This window comes from Clytia hemisphaerica, unplaced genomic scaffold (assembly GCF_902728285.1).
Source record: "Clytia hemisphaerica strain Z4C2 unplaced genomic scaffold, Clytia hemisphaerica genome assembly, whole genome shotgun sequence".
Classification (NCBI taxonomy): Eukaryota; Metazoa; Cnidaria; class Hydrozoa; order Leptothecata; family Clytiidae; genus Clytia; species Clytia hemisphaerica.
This window is the reverse complement of record NW_027103334.1, coordinates 2,269,313-2,288,810: the sequence shown is the minus strand read 5'-3', so window position 1 is coordinate 2,288,810 and position 19,498 is coordinate 2,269,313. Positions and strand designations below refer to the sequence as shown.

The window sequence follows — 19,498 nt, the reverse complement described above, 5'->3', positions numbered from 1 at the left end:
AGTATGGTATTGAAGTTATTCGTAAATGTGTGAACTTATCCGATCATGATGGAGTCAAATTATCGCTGACTTTGCTAGCTTAGAATACCCGTCAGAGGCGATTCCCGGCGGGACAAGGGGGGTGGGAAACTGGGGTGGTGGATGATCTCAACTTTCTGATGATTAGTTTTGAGTGGTTAAAATTGCAGGAAGTAAAAAAAATTATCTCAAATAAAGAGGGTATAGTATCCCTTTTCTCCTATAGCAAATTCTAACTAACTTAAAAATTAATCATCAGAAAATTAGCCAAAGATTCAGAAACATTTGCTTATGTTGTCATAGGTGCTTCTTTATGAACAGTTTGAATTGATCAAAGGAATTTTTTTGTGATAGACTGAGTAAACTAGGAATACTCTTTAAAGCAATGATGTTATCGAAAATCTGTTAATATGATATTAGTACAGATTTGATTCTGGATAAAATGAACTTTGTAATTAAGGATTGAAGCTTAACTCTGTTGAAAATATGCAATTAAGGTCATCCCACCACCCCGTCCATTCTTATGTAAGTTTTCTGACGTTTAAAGACTATTCTTAAAAGACATTTATTCTTTGGGGAGGAAGGCTTCTTTTCTGCATTAACCAAAAGGAGGGCTCTGTTGAATTTGACATTTGCAGATGAAGTTGGGGAGGGTGTGAGAAATGGGTCAAATATGTGTGAGTGTCTTTTATGGATGGTCTATGGTAGAAAAAAATCTATAGACAAAGGACAATTAGTTTAAAGATGCCTTTCATTAATTCATTTTTGATTACTATCTCGTCAGGAAACTTACATACCTATGGATATGGCATTTAATGTATTATTTTATTTATTGTATTATTTATTCCTATTTTTGTATTATTTATTCCTATTTTTATATTATTTATTCCTATTTTTATATTATTTATTCCTATTTTTTATATTTATCATTTTTCTTCTGTTTTTCATAATTATTAAATTTTTTTAAATTATTATATTCAAAACAAAGTAATATTTCTACCATTTTTTAATAGGTTTTTGTTAATTGTTTTATTATTTTCTTGTATTCTTTTTGTTATTCATTTGCCTACTCAAAAATCAAAAAGACTGTCACAGAGTTTAAAAAATAGACAATATGGAAAAATATGGAATGAAAAAATATGGAAGTGCATTGCAAGTGAATTGATTCATCTATATATGTATGCATTTTGGTTGATATTATAAGGATAATTATGGAAACGTTGAATAGTGGTATAAGTGGATATATATTTCTATTTTGGAATTATTACAATTGATGTAATCGCTTATCCTAATGCAGCTTAAATTCATTGAATCTCAAAATATCCTAAATTGTCGTCATTTTCAGTCTTTATTAACAAAGAGTCGAATGGCTTCGAAAAATTTCATTACAATCACCAACATTCGATACAATCGCCAACATCGATACTGCAAAGTATGCGCTTAAAGTCATTGTATCATAATCGTTTCATCCGATTTTCACAATATGCTGTATTTGCTCATTGGAAACATAAAATTTTATGATTTTCAGCATTTCTATAGTAAATCAACTGTCGCGCTCAGCCACCAACCGACCATTGATAATACAAAAATAACAATTATCGTGATTTCCATGATTCCACTGTGACTTCTTCGACGTATGTATCCAGACTTGACCTCAATCTTCGAAATGTCGTGTGATTTGTTCCTGTCGGAAAAAAACGTTTTGGTATGTAAACTTTGTATGGTATGATTACTCGAAATGTGACATTTATGTAAACGAAACACTGAAAACTAATTTTTATTATTTTGGAAGCCGGAAATCCACCGGATGTGAAAAAAAGCCAAATTTGCACAATACTTGTAAAATTTGTAAATTGCTAGCTATTTTCTATGAACTATGTTATATCGAAATTTTGGAATTACGAATACTTGGAAATATAATTTTTAGATTCATGAAATCCGAACTCAAGTTACCCGTTTTTGCCCCTGTACCAACCTGTATTTTCCTGTTCATTAAAAAAATTTCGACCGGAAATGACGTAAAATTTTACCTTGCTTTTCGTTCTAAACTCACTCAAAATAGGTTTATTTAATCGAAGAAATTTTAGCGAGACTAATTTTAGCGTATATTAGCGAGTCAGGAAAATCTTGATTTTTTTTGGATTTATTTTAGCGAATCACGATTTCAAAAAACTTCGCGTGGATAAATTTTAACGAATACTCGTATTACATTATTGACTGAACTCGTTTTCTAGCATTTCTTTGCACTTAAACCCTTCCTATTGATAAAAATGTATCAATGCCATATAACCAGAAATTGGCGTGGATAAAGTTTAGCGATCTGCCGTTTTGGCGTGTTTTAGCGAGATTTATTTTAGCGAAAATAGGGAAAACTCGCTAAAACGCTAAAATTAGTCTCGCTAAAATTTCTACGATTAAAGTATTAATTTTCCGCATTCCTCTTCAAGTTTTAATTGTGTGTATTGTTCTCCAAGGATTTCAATGTTATTTTCTTCTTCGTCTTATTTAAGGCGAAATTTTCGACTTCTAGTCGTCTTGTTTACTTTGTAAGAACTAATTACCGAAGGGTATATCACCGTTTATCAAGAGTTATCGATTTGATTCTTATAAAGTATATGCTTATAAGAAAATAAAGAAAAAATCAAAACTGTGAAGCTAAAGACACAAAGATATATGACGTAATCCAAAGAAAACCCGCGAAAATCGTCCGTGGTTATACGAGCGTGTAATTTGTAAATTGAATTTAGTGAGTTTGTCCACCGTATCGAGTACTTTCGTTTTCTAATTTTTTTATTACACCGCCGCCGCCGCCGCCGCCACGAAAGGCTATCGTAATACTTTCGCTAAGCGAAATTAACAAGATTTTGGGAATCATCAATAAAATCACACCCCTTCTCACAGAACCGATGTGATTTTATCAGCCAGTGGGGGCAACAATAACGGACCAAAACTCGATGGGGATCGATATTCCATAGTGCAGAAAGGGGTCTGACCCCCCTCTTCTTGGCATCCCCAACCTTTAAAAATGCCTATCCCCCAAGGATAGCTAAAATAGCTAACAAATATATGTGAAATATCTTTAGAAAGAGAAAGCGAAATAATAAACTTCTTTTTGACTTAGACTACTCTAACAGAAAATTTGCTTTCATTGAAGACCAAAATTCATAACAATGCTTGAAAATAATCTACAATATATATGTATACCCCCTTCTTAAACTATCTCTCCAGTTCCTTGCTACCCCCCCCCCTTTTTCATGAAAATTTCTGAGGGGATGGAAAAAATAGCACAATGCTTTGCAGAGAGGATTTGCTTATCTGGTTATTTTCAGAGGGGACAAAAATTAGAGTATAATTTTACGCTTGGGACAATATTTTGGCCAATTTTTCCAGTAGGAAGGGTTCCCAGTGGGTATTTGAGAAGGGGTGTAAAATAAGCTGCAATAAGATGACAAAACCACTAGTTAGCCTTGCTAGACTTGTGAACACAGTCGGAGGTGACCTGACTGAAGTTCTCAATTTCATCTTGATTTTTTTTATTTGCTAAACATTAAGTTTAACCTATTAAAAAGAGATTAAATCCAGCACCATTTTAGAATCTTTCCTATGACCTGGCCAAGGATTAAATCCACGATATTGCACACAGTATTCGAATGCTTTAGTTTTACGCTATACGGTTCGCCAGGGAAGATACCAGTTACTTTCAAATTTTTTAAATCTTAGTAAATCGTTATAAAACTTAAAGCTCTCTTTTGCTCACTCCTCGCTTACCAGACTGTTTTACCCACTTTACAATAAATGAATAAAAAAGTAAGTCATTTATAAATTGTGACATTAGAACTTACCTCTTTACAAGCTTTTTTGTAAGCGCTGATATCTTTTTTGATCGTCTTGTAGAGTTGGGAGGGAAACTGACCAACCATACACTAAAGAACATAGAAAATACACAGTGAATTCTCTCAATATAGGGCTTGCAATAGAACGTAAATTCTTGTCCAAATGAGAAACATTTTATATAAGAAAAATGAAGTTGCTTGAAAAAAGAACCAAAAATAGACCGAAACTTGACATACTGAGAGTAAAAACTAACGTGACCGACCTTGATTCCACGGAGCGGTATAGCGTTACAAGTTGCTTGTGCTCTATCCGTTAAAGTTTTGATTTCCGCTTTCAAATTATTTTTAAGCTGTTTCGCCTTTTTTTTTTCGTTCTGCAAAACATTTTTATAGGTGTTGAAATTTTCATAGAGCTCAAATAGATATTCCTTGAAGCTTCGGTGACTTGCTGATTGTATTGTGGTTTGTGATGATCTCTGTTGCTTGTTAACAGGGTTCAATTTATTGAGCTGAAATTATTAGAAGAAAGAAAGTTTTATTCAGAATTTTTAGTTGATGACAGCTCTTTTGTCTTCCACATTTCATCACAAACACCCTGCACAGACCCAGTAATCCTTCCCTGCTCACGGGAAATTTCCATCCCCGGTGGGAAAAATACGCTACGATTTTTCCCATTTGGATTTCGATATAAATGTTATCCCCACTATGGGAAGAAGCTACGCCGGGGTGTGAAACAGGGGTGTCCATAAACCTCGCTTACCACGTTGTCGAAGTATTTTCAAGACAACTTATTCCAAACAGTTTTTTCAAAGTGTTACTCTATTTGATATAACTCATGATTACACCTAAACGTTTTTTATAAGAACAGACTATATAAGAACATAAGGCCTCGATGGCCAAAATGTTAAGAACAAGTTAAGAACATTTTAAGGCTTTCAAAAAACCTATGACCAATAACAGCAACTTACTTTTCTGATTTGTTCTGCACAATTATCAGCAAGTTCTTTTACAAAATTCATGATTTCTGGGTACTTGTAGTTGGTTTCTTTGTTATGTTGTTCAAAGAATGTATTAGATTTTGTATGCAAATTCTGCAACATTTCATACAAACTGGTGTTTGGTTTCTGAAGAATAAAATTCAAGAAAATCTCGTAATAACACATCAAACAATTTAACATATGGTACCCTGAGTATCAGAGGTTAAGTTTTCAAAGAAAATAGTAACCTCTGAAGACAAATAATATAAATTTTATCGCGCATGTGTCAATCTAATCACTGTAGAAAAAATCAAAGATGAAGAGCAAATATTACCATATTAATGTCTAGCAGACTGTATCAGTATGCAGTTTACTATTTACGAATTCCCCAGAAACCTCCAAGTGTAGTTGAAATGAGTTTATTTCGAAAGAAATCTTTTACATGATCCCCAAATGTATAACAGTAATTACTAAACTTTTAATTATGGAAATGTCACTTTAATTGAATCGAAATAATAGACAGACTTTATGTTATGATTCTCTATCACTGACTCTTTTTACAAAGCATTGATGACTTTTTGTAAGTTGTGTTTTCAACGACGGGAATAAAAATATCGACTATGACGCTCATCCAAGATCTTGGATGGTCGTCATGGTTACTTTTGTCTTCGCTGATTGCGCGATGAATAGAATCTCGATTCGTCGGCACAGCGTAAATATATGATTTTGAGCTGTGCTTTTCACGGTAAACATATGGCGTTCTAAAAATGACACGTTTGTATACCAGGCCTGTTTTATGACCATATTTATGCTAAACAATAAGAACCCCAATAAACTTTGTGAGACTTTCCTCACTGGAAAAAAAATAACACCATAAAGGTAGTCCTTGGTGAGAAAAAAGAACACTGAAAGTCTATCAGCGTTCTAGGACAGCCAGTAGCGTAGACAGGAGTGAAGAACGATCTGCGTAGGAGAGCAAATTTTTACGACAAAGCAATGCGTTATTCGGGGTATAAAAGCATAATTACTGTGTCGTTTAAATCTGCCCTCCTAAGCAAATGTTCCTTCTCCCCTGCAGGACAACCACTAAAGGATCTAAAGTTTTTGAATTGTATCTTTGGGAAAATAGCTCTAGTGGGTCACTGAAACAGGATCCGGAATGCAATACCTGAAAAATGATATCGGTGGAAGTCCTTTTGATTTCCTGTTTCTAAAAAAGAAAAAAAGGCGTGTAAGATAATGTAGGCATTTACTTTCATCGTTTCATATATAATATCAAAAATATTTTTACGTTTTCTAGGTACTTAAAGCAAGGGTATTATCCATTTTAAATACATGTTTTTTACCATAAGCATTACGTTTATGAGTATATGTAGGCTCCAGTTTTGGTACCTAGACAATGACTCTGTCAATTAAGAAATAGAATGCTAAGCGAGTCTGATATAGGGGTAGAATAAGCCCTGATCATAAGATTTTGAATAGTAGTAGTTTTGAAAGTAGGTTCAGATTATAAAATTATCGGATTTGATCTTGGAGAGATAAGAATCTTTTTTGGACTTTAAAGTTCGAAACTTACATCAAGTTTGTTGATTATTTCAGTCCAAAAAGGTTTTGCTACCAATATGTGAATTTCTTCGATAATCTCCATTTCAGTCGGAATAATCTGTCCCCAATCGCAATTTTCTGTTCCATCCAACGGTAAAGGGCTCGCATGAATTTCATGAAATATGATACCTTAAAAAAGGCAAAATAGAAAAATTAAGTGGATTACCAAATGCTTTGATATATCTTCTGTTCGATCGGCGGCCTTCAACCATTGCCTTCCAAGCCCGAAGGGCTAGACTCGAGACTCCTTGATGGGAAACGAAGCCACTTATTTCCCATTCAGAACGCCCGCGCGTGGTTTTTACACAAACGCCGGATTGAAAGTAAAATCTATCACTAGATTTAAAAAGATATAGTCCTCAAAAAACAAAGAAACCGCTAGATACAATCCGTCGTCATGATTACGGCGCGTTTTGGATGGAGAATAAGTGGCTTCCAGGGAAAGGTTAGAGATTCTACTCTAGCCCTTCGGGCTTTAAAACTCAATGCATTCAACCATTATATTCACATTTCATTCAAACCAGTAAAATATTGACTCTATCCCTAATGAAAATTCTTACCTAAATGTAACAAAACTAAAAGAAACCAAAACCTCTCAAAAATCATTATTTTGCTTTATTCTTCTCTAATCGTTTAGTGTATAGCTTTAATTTATTGACCCTTACTTTGAAATGAACCCTTACCTTTTTATATACATTTCGAATCTTCAAAGTTGAAGTCATTTTCGGGTTTAACCCACCAAAGGTATTGTGACGCATCCTTTTGTTGGAACTATTCTTTGTAAATATATAGTTCAGTTCATGAATCCCGGACAAGTTAAAAAAATAAATAAAAACCAAGTTTTTAAATTCGTTGAAATAGTAAAAATTCTTTTTCTTTTAGTCATATTCCCTGCAATACATGCAAGCAGTCCCGCATTGTTTTCTAAGAAAGGCAGATGAGGGAGGGGGTAATCGTCACTACTTATACAATGCATAGAGGCAATAAACGAAACTGACAATTTTTTTGGCCTTGTGAATAAGGTAAGTTTATAAAAAACCCTTTTTTAATTGTCCTAATTAACCACTACTTTTTTGCAGACGCCCTATTGACACCAGGCCAACTATATAAAACTAGTACTCAGTGAGGGGGGGGGGGCAACTTTGTCCTAACCAATCTTTTTATGATTAATCGCCCTTTATCCTACTGTTAGACTTTTAAAATTTGACTTTCCTGTTTTTTTTTATTCCGTATAATTGACTTACTGTAGGTATTTAGATGAAAGCTAGAGCTTAATAGGCATTTTTACAAAGAGTTATAGGTATCATTATCTAGATATCATTATTGATGCTATGGAAGCAAGAATATAGTTTAAAACACTCTGCTGATATCTTTATAGATAAATCATACATTGTTTTGAGTCTAACTAAGTTTACAGCAGTCGTATTACATCACTCCTGTGCCACAGACCCGCTGGGACCCCATACCCACTGGAAAATTTGGCAAAAACTTCGTCCCCGGTGGAAAAATACCCTGAAATTTCAGTCCCACTGGGAAATTGACTTTGCTTTCATCCCCATTCGAGATTCAATGTTTAAAAATTGCTTTCCAAGACCCATCCCCACTGGATTTTTTAACCTTAGAACAAAAGAATTTATATAGCCATTGGGATTTCAATAGGAATTTTTATCCCCACTGAAGTAAAAAGTTCCACCAGGGCTGAGACAGGGGTGTATTACAAAACTCAAACAGACAACTTTTACCATGAATAACATACCGTTTAACAGCAAATGAAAGATACTCATCATGAAACTTCTATAGTTATTTCTTGATAGTCCTGAGTTCCAGCTTGATCCGAATAGAAGGCCATTAAAGGCAAAATAGTACCGGTCGTGCACTAACATTTAACTGTAGTTACTCCTCACTTCTTACTCAAAATTTTCTCTTAGAGTCGCGGCAAGCCATTGAGTCTCTTAAGTAAAAGTCGTAAATAATAAAAAAACTTATTGCTTAAATCAAGACAGAGTGATGGGTAGCACCAAAACTTTTGAGATTTACTCAGTAGATGCCTAAACAGTTCAAGGAGGAGTGTACGAGTTGAACGGTGTGTCCTTTTTGTTGTCGGTGCTGATGTGATGATTCAAGAAAAATCTATGGACTCGTAAGAATTGGTCAGAATAAGAATTTATGGAGAAAGAATTCAAATTTTTAATGGACCCAGGCCCCCAAAAAATGGACTAAGATGAAAGCGATCAAAATCTTAGAAAATGGATTTTCTATTTTACTGCTGGCAGTGGATATTAAAAGAACACTCTTGAACAGAACAGAACACTGTAATCTGAATCGCAGACCTCTATAGATATACTTCCTATAAGAAACTTTTTTCGCTAGAGGATGAGCAGAAGACTAAGAATACTGCCGCCAGAACTTTTTCTAGAAGTTAATAGAAACGGATGTCTTTTTAAAGCCCGTTGGACTTGCAATCATATTTGTTGAAGTGACTTTGTTTTGGGTAAATACTACGATAATTAACTTTTAGATATATTGCCAAGTGTGATCGTGACTAATGGCATCACAGAGGAGATCCATCGTCTCGACTCCATGATATTTGTCTACAAGGATTTCGTCATATTGGGATAATAATAAGCAATGAAGTTATTAACACAAGGCATATATAATTTCGTGTGAGAATTATCGAGAACGGGGTCATTTGAAATGGTGAGTTTTTTACCCTTTCGTAGAGTTGACGAGATAAAAAGGTTCCTTCATACCTTAGTCAATCTAGTACTCCCATAATTTACAGCCTTTTTAATCTTAGCCATTAAAAAATTCAAATATTACAGTTATGGAATCATTGCTTGGGTGAGATTTCATGGAGTACACAGGAAAAAATGTTCGATTTCCAAGGTTGAAAATTCGATATTTTTGGGTTGGAAATTTTTGTTTTATAATTGAAGGTTGGAAATTTGAGCGATTACTTTAAGCTAATTTGCAAAACGTATATTACCCATAGGTTTTGTAGGATAAACCAATGCGCTTGAAAAATCAAGTGAAAAAAAAAACAATGTAGAAATGACAATTTTCCAAGGCTGGTTGGAAAACATGACTTTTTGGGTGGGAAATTTTTATTTTCCAAACAGTTTAGGAATTGAAAAAAAGGTCAAAAATCGAGGTGAAAATACATATTTTTTGTAAATTTGATACCTAGGGTTGAAAAACTAGACTTTTAGGGTTGGAAATTTGTGTTTCTCTCAAACAGGTTGAAAAACGTTAAAAATCCATGTGGAAATTACATTTTTGTGAAATTGAAACTCTTTCGATTGGAAAACTAAACTTTTTGGGTTGGAAATTTGTATTTATCCAAACAGTTTGAAAAACGTTAAAAATCCATGTGAAAATTACATTTTTGTGAACTTGAAACTCTTTCGATTGGAAAACTAGACTTTTTTGGGTTGGAAATTTGTGTTTCTCCAAATAGTTTGGAAAACGTTAAAAATCCATGTGGAAATTACATTTTTGTGAAATTGAAACTCTTTCGATTGGAAAACTAGACTTTTTGGGTTGGAAATTTGTGTTTTTCCAAACAGTTTGGAAAACGTTAAAAATCCATGTGGAAATTACATTTTTGTGAAATTGAAACTCTTTCGATTGGAAAACTAGACTTTTTGGGTTGGAAATTTGTGTTTTTCCAAACAGTTTGGAAAACGTTAAAAATCCATGTGGAAATTACATTTTTGTGAAATTGAAACTCTTTCGATTGGAAAACTAGACTTTTTGGGTTGGAAATTTGTGTTTTTCCAAATAGTTTGAAAAAACGTTAAAAATCCATGTGGAAATTACGTTTTTCTAACCATTTTCTGCGCATGTCCTTGGGAAAACCACAAGCGATTTTTCGCTCAAAACTGTTTTGATGTATAGCTAACCTAGATATTAGGCTATAATGTGAGCAGTTAAGCTGTAAGTTTCCGTCAGGTGAGGCGTCTCTTCGGAGCGGCCTCGGTCAATCGCAGTGAGTTCGCACAGTGAAGCACATAGGGTACTTGTGTCATAGTTTCAAATAGCGCCCTGCTGAGCTGTGTGAGTGATCTAAGATCAACCACGTATCTGTGCGAACAATAACGAGAGATTGACCGGGAGCCATCGAGCCTAGGCTAGCGAGTGACTGTTCACAAAAACAAAAACCTTGTTTAAGATCCCTAAGATCTCTTTTCCACATCTCTGCGTTCACTTTTTGGATTTTGGCTTTTTTCAACCTGAATTTTAAAAAATTCCAACCTTGTTAAATTTGGATTTTGGCTTTTTTCAACCTGGATTTACGAAAATTCCAACCTTGTTAAATTTGGATTTTGGCTTTTTTCAACCTGAATTTTAAAAAATTCCAACCTTGTTAAATTTGGATTTACGAAAATTCCAAGCCATGGAAAATGCAAAATTTTCAACCTTGGAGAATGTCCCACATTTTCAGGTTGGATTTTCCATTGGATTTTATCTTTTTTCCAAATAAGAAAACATGAAATTTCCAACCTTGGAAATCGAAAATTTTTTCCTGTGGTAAGCGAAAAGCGAATTTGATACGGTAAAAACGGACATGAGTATAGATGTATTATAAAGATCATTACTTTCAGTTGACCTAGCAAGTAATACTATTTTTCCGGTGTATGATAGTGTCATTGGTATACGATTCTTAGAAATTGAAAATTTGTCTTAAAGTATAGGTTTGTCATGGTTAATCTTTTACATTTCAAATTTCTTTTTGTTGATAATTTGATTAGATACTTAATAAATAATAGTTACAAACTTGCAAAATATGCTTATTAATTAGTTTACAATCATAATATTGCTAAAATGAGAATTCATGTTTTTTTTGCTTAAAAGGTTAAGTACAGTAAAAATCAATGACTAGAACTTTAAATATGAGTTCCTAAGGGTAAAACCATAATAGAGTGAAATCTATTGCAAACACTTTCGAAAGGTGCGATGTCATTAAAAGATAAGAAGATATCGATTAAATTATAGTAAAACTACATAGCTACACGATGATGCATAAATTATACATCTTACACATATTTCTAACAGTATAAAAATACCTTCTTAAAATCGTAAATGAGCCCTTATTCAACATTTTTAGAGACATCGCTCTATCCACTACACAAGGGTCGGTTTTTTCACCTTTCAAAGTCTCTCTAAGGGTAGAGAACTTTTCAAAAATCTAAGAAAATTTTTCAAAAAAGTCTCTCTAAGGGTCACCTTTTCAGCAAAAATCAGTGTCTCTAAGGGTCGGTTTTTGGAGGTCCGCACATACCCCTCATCTGCAAACTGTAGTACCCCCCCAGGCACATAACCTATAAGCCCTTGTCAAGAATTGTAAAATCAAGGAACTTGGTAAAAGTGTTAATTTTCTCCATTAGTTTTTACCAAATTGGAGGTAGGAGGGGGTAATACTATAGTCGCCAATTTTAATCGCCTTAATTAGGTTTCACACGCAAATCTGCTGGAAAAATCCCAGGGTTTGATAGTAGATTGCTCTCTCCCACTTTTTCAGCTTTTGGTCTATCGTCAAGACATCCAGTGAGTTTTGAAAAGAAGTATGTGTATGTGATGTATTTGTAAGAATGAGAAATGTTAGTGCGTAGGAATACGTGAAGAAATGATGATATAAATATAAACAAGAAGCCCAAGGGCGAAGGCCCAGCATTAAAAGTTTTGTTTCTAAATAAGAGTGATAAAGTTTGCTTAAAATCATCAATTTTAATTTACAAGCTTTTTTATATTGAATTGGCACGAATGTGGAGCAAGATTGGTAAGAAAGAGAAAGAGAAAATTTTTTTGTGCTTATATTAGCACAATATAACAAACTGATATGAAACATGTGTCTAACATGAAACGTGAACACTTATTTATGTTCAAACACAAACAGTCCTCCCGAGGGGAACCAAAGGGGTTGAACAGAGACATGGCATATCAGTGATCATATCAGTTCTTCGAAAAATAGTGCACACGTAAAATAGGAATAGACTACGAAAATAAAAGGAAAACACTGTGACAAGACTAATCATAAATGACAATAAAAAACACAAACATATAACAATGAATATACCTAATCAAATAAATTTCATGACAATGAACGTATAAAAGCAAAACATATGTAATGAACGAAATACAGGAAGTAGCATAAAGCCAAACTAGAATATAATATGCCTAATATGAATATTGGATAAATATGTGTTATAAGTAAATCGTATAAAGCTTTCCCCCATGTAGTTGATGGGGAGGGCTGGTGGAGCAAATTATAAAAACAGCAGTACAGCAAAATGAAGAACTGAAAAGGACTGGCCAGGTACCCTGTTCTGCTATATGTATGGGAGTCTGAAAGAGAGGCTAAATGGGAAATCTGAGCCCAACAGGGCAGACACAAATCAAAACAAACTGATGTATCTAAACTCTGATATACCTAAATATATCAGACACTTAAACACAAACAGTCCTCCCGAGGGGAACCAAAGGGGTTGAACAGAGACATGGCATATCAGTGATCATATCAGTTCTTCGAAAAATAGTGCACACGTAAAATAGGAATAGACTACGAAAATAAAAGGTCCAAATCCAAGTGTGTGTAGTGTAAAAGAAAGTAGATATATACAGGATGAAAGACTAAGAAGAGAGAAAATCTGAGAGCGTGCGCTGGGCATGCAAGCGCTGCGACAGAGGCATGTGGAGGTACAGATAGATAGCATCTGATTTCCAGTCACCCATCACTGCAATCGTGTCAAGTGGGATCCCAGCCTCTAATGCAAAAGAGGCTCCTCCACGCCGAAAGGAATGTGAGCCGTACTGAGACGAGGAAAGGCCAATGTTGGAGAGATGGTTGCGGAGAGAAAGCATGAAGTCTTTGTAGGTGAAAATCCTATTTGAGCCATAAAACGAGTCCCTCCAACAAAAGGCCTGAGCTTGGGGTCCCGCCCCAGGGGTCAACTGAAAAGCGTGGTTTACAGCCGAAACAGGACAAAGGGGAGAAGACATGGCAACCAAGGGTATAGTAACAGTGCGTTGACCCAGCTGCATAGTCTTGCTCCACCTGACCCTGATGTATACTGTAGAAGGATCCAGGGTGAAGTCGGACCTGACAAGAAAGGTAGCTGGGGAAAAATCCTGATGGGAGAGAGGGAGGAGGTGACTCTTCCTAAACAAACCAAAAAATGAAACAAGGCAAATAGCCCAAAAAGAAGCGTGCTTGCTGTCAGAAAGTTCCAAATGCTGCCGGATACGGTAAAGAATATCAGTCGTAATAGGAAGTCTAGGCACTGGAGGGGATCCCTTGGTGCGTTTGATACCTTTGAGAACCGAGCTCAAAAACCAATTATCTGCCAAGGCATTACCCAAACCATAGTCCTTGTGGAGTAGGCCAACATAACTAATGTAGACGCAAACTGACTGGGGCAACAAAAATCGAGCCAAGTAGGCAGCATACAAACAAAGATGCACTGTAGAAACAGGAGCGGGTGAGATGTCCAGCATGGAGCAAAAACGGAGGTAGGTCTTACGGTGAGTACGATAGGCCTTGTGTGTGTTGGGGGCTAATGTAGCCTGTCGATAAAACAAAACATCGTTCAGGAGCGAAGACGCGATGTCTTGCCCTAAAAAACAGATGAGAAGCAGAGGCTAGAGTGAAGCAGCCCCACCAAAAAGAAAAACGAGCAAGGGGACATGTGCCCCAATGCTGCAAGGTTCACAGAGTTAGGACCGTACCAGTAGAGCAAATGTTGAGCAAAAGCCTGAAGGTGACAGGGAAAGTGGAGACGTGAAATGTGGTCCGCAAGGACATTAAGTTTACCAGGAACATGAAACACCTTGATACCGAAGTTGAAAGTAGCTGAGAGCCAAAAGGCATCTCTCAGGTGGGACATCATGTCTGGATCCTTAGTGGTACCTTTGTTCAACATTGCTACCGCTGCTGTGTTGTCGCAGTGAACGTGGACCGCCTTATTCTGAAGAAGGGGAGCCCATCGTTTCAGGGCTAGGACAACACATAAGGCCTCCTTGTAATTGATGTGAGAACCCGAAAAGGATGGGTAGTCAACCAGGAGGTTGGAGTAGAACCAATCTCCTTGAAACTCAGCTCCGATACCCATAGAGCATGCATCAGTATGTAGGTCAACAACCGGGCGAGGGTCATGAAAACGACAGAACCCATTGAAGACCTCCAAGAACTGAAGCCACCAATCAATATCCTTGAGAAGCTCCCCACTAAGACGACACTTTGCAGATTGCTTCGGCAGAGTGTTCATCAAGTCCAGGATCCTACGAAGAAATGTCCTACCACCAAAGACAACCTTACAGGCCCAATTTAAGCGTCCGGCTAACTGCTGGAGTTGTCTTTTGGTAGTCCTCGTTTTTGATCGAAAGGACTGCAAGAAAACCTTGAGGTCTGCAAGTTTCTTTGCGGAGAGAGAAAAGGGTTAATTTAACCGTATCAATCTCTACTCCCAAGAATACTAATTTCTGACAAGGGGGTACTAGTTTGGAGGGGCTGATTGTAAATCCCAGCTCCTATAAGAGGCTACGTAAGGTCATATAAGCTGCCTCACACTCCTCTTGGGTTTTCCCGATTACAAGAAAATCATCAAGATAGACAACCACATCCTTGAAACCACGGCGGGACATCATGCGACGAACCGATTGAGTAAGACGATGGAATATACCCGGGGCACTACTGCCCCCAAAGGGTAAGCGAGTATCAACAAAGTTGGTAAAGTGATCATCTCCTGTGAACTTCCACTTCAACCCTAGAGCATCATGGTTGGCCGGGTGTACAGGAACAGACCTGTAAGCACGACGAAGGTCAACTTTGGCAATAAAATAGTCCTTCCCTATCAGTTTGGTGGCATCACTTAGGGATTGAAAGGACTGCTTTTCAACAGAAATGTAGGAGTTAACTCCTTTGCCCGGAGGCATTGAACAGTCATGAATAATGCGAATGTCATCAGAATCTGGCTTTGGAACAGCTCCAAGTGCACTGACAATTGATGGCTTAGAATTAACAGCGACATACTCTTAGGTGCCAAATAAACGGGGGGGTTGGAATAAACGGGGGGGGGGGTTGGAAAATTTTTGAAATTTCAATAAACGGGGGGAACCTAATTGCCGGGGGGGTTGGAAATTGTACTTATGAAAACCCCAAAATAAGGTAAATATAGGCTAAAATCAGGCTTTTTGGAGCAAAATAAGGGGACTTCTTTTAGCCAACTGGAAATATTCTTTAAAATTAATAAACGGGGGGGTCCTAATAAGGTCCGGGGGGGTTGGAAAATTTTCGAAAAATTAACAAGCGGGGGGGACCGTTTATTTGGCACCTAAGAGTAATTACCGGCCACAATCTCCTCGAGGATAGCTTTGTCAACTTTCTCTTTAAAGATTGGACCGGTGGCAGAAGAATAGTTCTCCATCTCCGCTGGAGTGATAGAAGAATCTGAGGGCAAGAGCTGAAATCCATTTTCGACCCCTTCGAGAATGAAGGCCCGATCTGGATCATCTCTAAGTTCCCTCTCCCAAACAGAAAGGACAAGCGGAGATGAAGACAAAGACAACGGAGAAAGAGGTCATTGGCCCGGAGGACCTACCTCTAAAGACGAGTGAAGGCACCCTTGGTGATTCTTCCCACAGGCCTGCGAACTTTCCGGTTGCAAACATGGGAGTACTTACAAGTAGACCTTTGACAACATTTTTTGCTGTTGTACAACCTGCATATTTCTTCCCCGTTTGGAAGGCGTGCAACAATGAAGGATTTCAAGTTGCCCGACTCGCCGGGGTTATTCGATGAGTTATACCCAGCCCCTGACGCAGTAGATTTCGCAGCCCAGCGCGGAATAAGAAGAACTTCGTGTAGGTGACTATGATCAGTACCGTAAACCCAGATGACTTCGGCCACTTTTGACCATTTTTATTTTCGTTTGCAATAAATATGGATCGTACGAGTATGAAACTTCTTATACATCATCTTGAAGTCCCTCAAATTAATGTGTTAAAATTTCACAACCTAAAAGTATTTCCTTCGAAAGTAATGACCCGAAGAAGCCCAAAAAGTAGCAAAAGATGACTTCGGCCAGCCTCAAAATCAAATATATGAAAATATATCTGTTTGTTAGTAATTACGGCTCGTTAATTGTTCATGTATATTTTTACGATTACTAGGCAGTAAACCGGTTCGGTGGGATCGTGTTAAGTAACAACGTGCTTTTTAATTAATCGTTTTTCCGATTTCATTTTTAGGCCCTGTCCTCTTTGGAATCAGGATGGATCAAGAAACGAAGTTTATAAGAACAAACAAATTCTGCAAGCATTTGCTTTGCGTTTGTTGTTTTACCGAAGCTGTAACGATTACATGTCAAAAGGAAAAGCGAGCAACAGAAGAACATAATAATCTGCCCTACACACTTGTATCACAGAACCCGGTGGGACCTAACACGGGAAATAGCAGTAGTAAATTTCTGTTGCAAAATATCTTATAGCGGAAGAAGATTTGGGGTTTAATTAAGTCGGGGAAAAATTGTGACGGGGGATAAACTTTTGTTAACTTTTCATAATTTCCCCCCGAATCGTTCAAGTTTATCTCCTTTCCGAATCCTTTTACGAATTACTCAATGGATCTTTCTCTTTCCCTAATTGGAATTGTTATCTTCTCTCCATTGGGTGCAATTCACCAATAGCTGCGACATGACCTCTCCGATTTCACTAAACTGGAAATCAAACGCAAGTGTAAAATTTGATGATACTCTGTGGTTATTGTAAAGCCGCTCGTATATTTGGACATAAACGGATGATATACACTGTCCCGGACATTTACTGACACACATAGACGTATATTTTTTATATTTCACATATAATAGAACACCCCTTTCTCAGTGACCCAGTGAAGTTTTGAAGCCTGAAGCCCACCGGGTCTGACTATAGGATCTCCAAAACTCACTAAGTGATAACTTTTAACTTCGTCGAGTAGGAATTCTTAAAAAAGCTAACGATTGTTGGCCGGGGTAAGACCATAAATAAGATCTATGATTTGGGTTCTATGTAATTTCTTTCACCGGGTTATCCATCAAGTGGAGCTGACCGGGTCACTGATATAGGGGTATAATAAAAATATTTGCATATAAAATCTCCGTGGATACAGTCGGGTGCATAATTCTTAGCGCTTCGATGTTGAATAAATGATTTTCCTGCCGTGTTTTAGTCAAGTTGACAATTAAGGGTCATGTCTACCTGAGAACGATCTCGATAATCGGTTTATCCAGTGGTTCCTATAAAAGACAACGAATGAACAAAAATAGGTATATTTAGGGCTTCATTACGTTAGCTCTTTAGATAGAAAGCACAACCAAACCCATCGAATATTTATTAGACATATAAAGAAATTTACAGTTAATGTTATCTCAAAACTTAATAAGCGGGGTGTGGGGGGTTATAAAATTGTCCTAAGTGGAAAATTAATTAGCGGCCCCCCAGCCATTAGGTACCCGAGACTACTTACTTGTACACTATTCTGCACTTTCACGGTATCCCTCCCTTTTATGTCATTATATTCCGCTACTCGTCATTGATACTACCTAGAACGCAAATGTTAATGTCTAAATCCTGTAAATTAGAAGATGTAACTTTACTTTATCTATGTTGGGATAAATTTTTGTCATTTAGTAGTCAACGGCCTAAAATAGGGGTGCATGACAAAATTTTTTTACTAGATGAAAGATACATATTAAAATGGTATAAAGGATGACGATAAAACCAGGTGAAAACATTCGAGAACGAAATACCTTTTCCTAATTGTATGCCGTCCATTATGATTACGATGCGTTGACTTCTTACTCCGGGATACTTGATAGCTGTACCATTATTCGACGTGTCGATTTGGAATATATTGAAAGAAAAGCAAGATACTCAAATTATTTTAATCTTCAACCGGCAAAACCACATTTAATACCGATCAAATATGAAACGGTTGGCACACAACAGCGTTTCAAAACCTTTTCTAACATTTTCAAATGTCCATCATGTGGCGCTAGAAGATTTTTACAATCCCTAAACCGGCGAAACTCTGGATTCATTGACTTAAATCAAATCAAAATACCTTACGTGTCTGCCGCCTTAGGTGGATTAAACTCCGTGGAGTAATTAAAAACGGTAAATTCGTGATTTTCATGAATTTTGGCCCTTTTCGCGAAACTTAGTTCTTGCTAAATTGAAAATCCGTAATAACTAAAAAAATTGGTGCGTATTTCCTTCGTTGTGAGAAAGGGGTGTAATGTGTATTCCCTTCGTTGTGAGAAGTTGTGAGAAAGGGGTGTAATGTGTATTCCCTTCGTTGCGAGAAAGGGGTGTAACGTGTATTCCCTTCGTTGTGAGAAAGGGGTATAACGTGTATTCCTTTCGTTGTGAGAAAGGGGTGTAACGTGTATTCCTTTCGTTGCGAGAAAGGGGTGTAATGCGTATTCTCTTCGTTGTGAGACAGGGAAATAGGAAAGCTCACATACACACACTCGCACGAGACAGGGATGTAATATGGTATTTCCTTCGTTGGAACCAGAGAGGTGGTCACCCAGAGAGGCGCGAGAGGCGGGGAGAGCTAAAATGCTATTTGCATGAGGCAGGGATATACGTATCTGATAAAATGATACTTCTTCGGGAAATTCTCGTATCTTTCCTTCCCCTTTTTACGTTGCCTTAATATACATCTTGAATTAATGCTTGTGAAAGAACATGAAAGAGCAAGCTTTTAAACTTTCATCCCGCTCAACTTTATCGATCGTGATATAAAGAGGCCCTTAAAAATATCCTTGAACTCATTTGCATGTCAATGAACTTCATGAAATAACTCTCGCAGGAAATCTACAAAATGTGACGTCATTCTAATTAGATCGTGCAACAGTTTAACAACTTAATCGATTGACATGAATATTTCAAGTTGTCAACATAGACTTATTATCCAAAATAAGCTAAAAAATAGGGTCAACTTTAAGGGGTTATAGCTCGTCAAAGATTCATCATTTTTCAAAAAGATTTCGTACACTTTACAATTGGTCTATATGCAGCACTGCT

General features: G+C 36.8%; 1 long non-coding RNA gene across 1 annotated transcript; it reads right to left on the bottom strand.

The window, feature by feature from the left end:
* Window positions 1-17,433: 17,433 nt before the first annotated feature.
* On the bottom strand, window positions 17,434-19,391 carry LOC136817333 (uncharacterized). Its single transcript, XR_010848063.1, has 3 exons — window positions 18,217-19,391; window positions 17,934-18,009; window positions 17,434-17,703 (listed from the first exon to the last, which is right to left on the bottom strand). It is a non-coding gene; the product is annotated as an uncharacterized lncRNA (long non-coding RNA).
* Window positions 19,392-19,498: the final 107 nt, after the last annotated feature.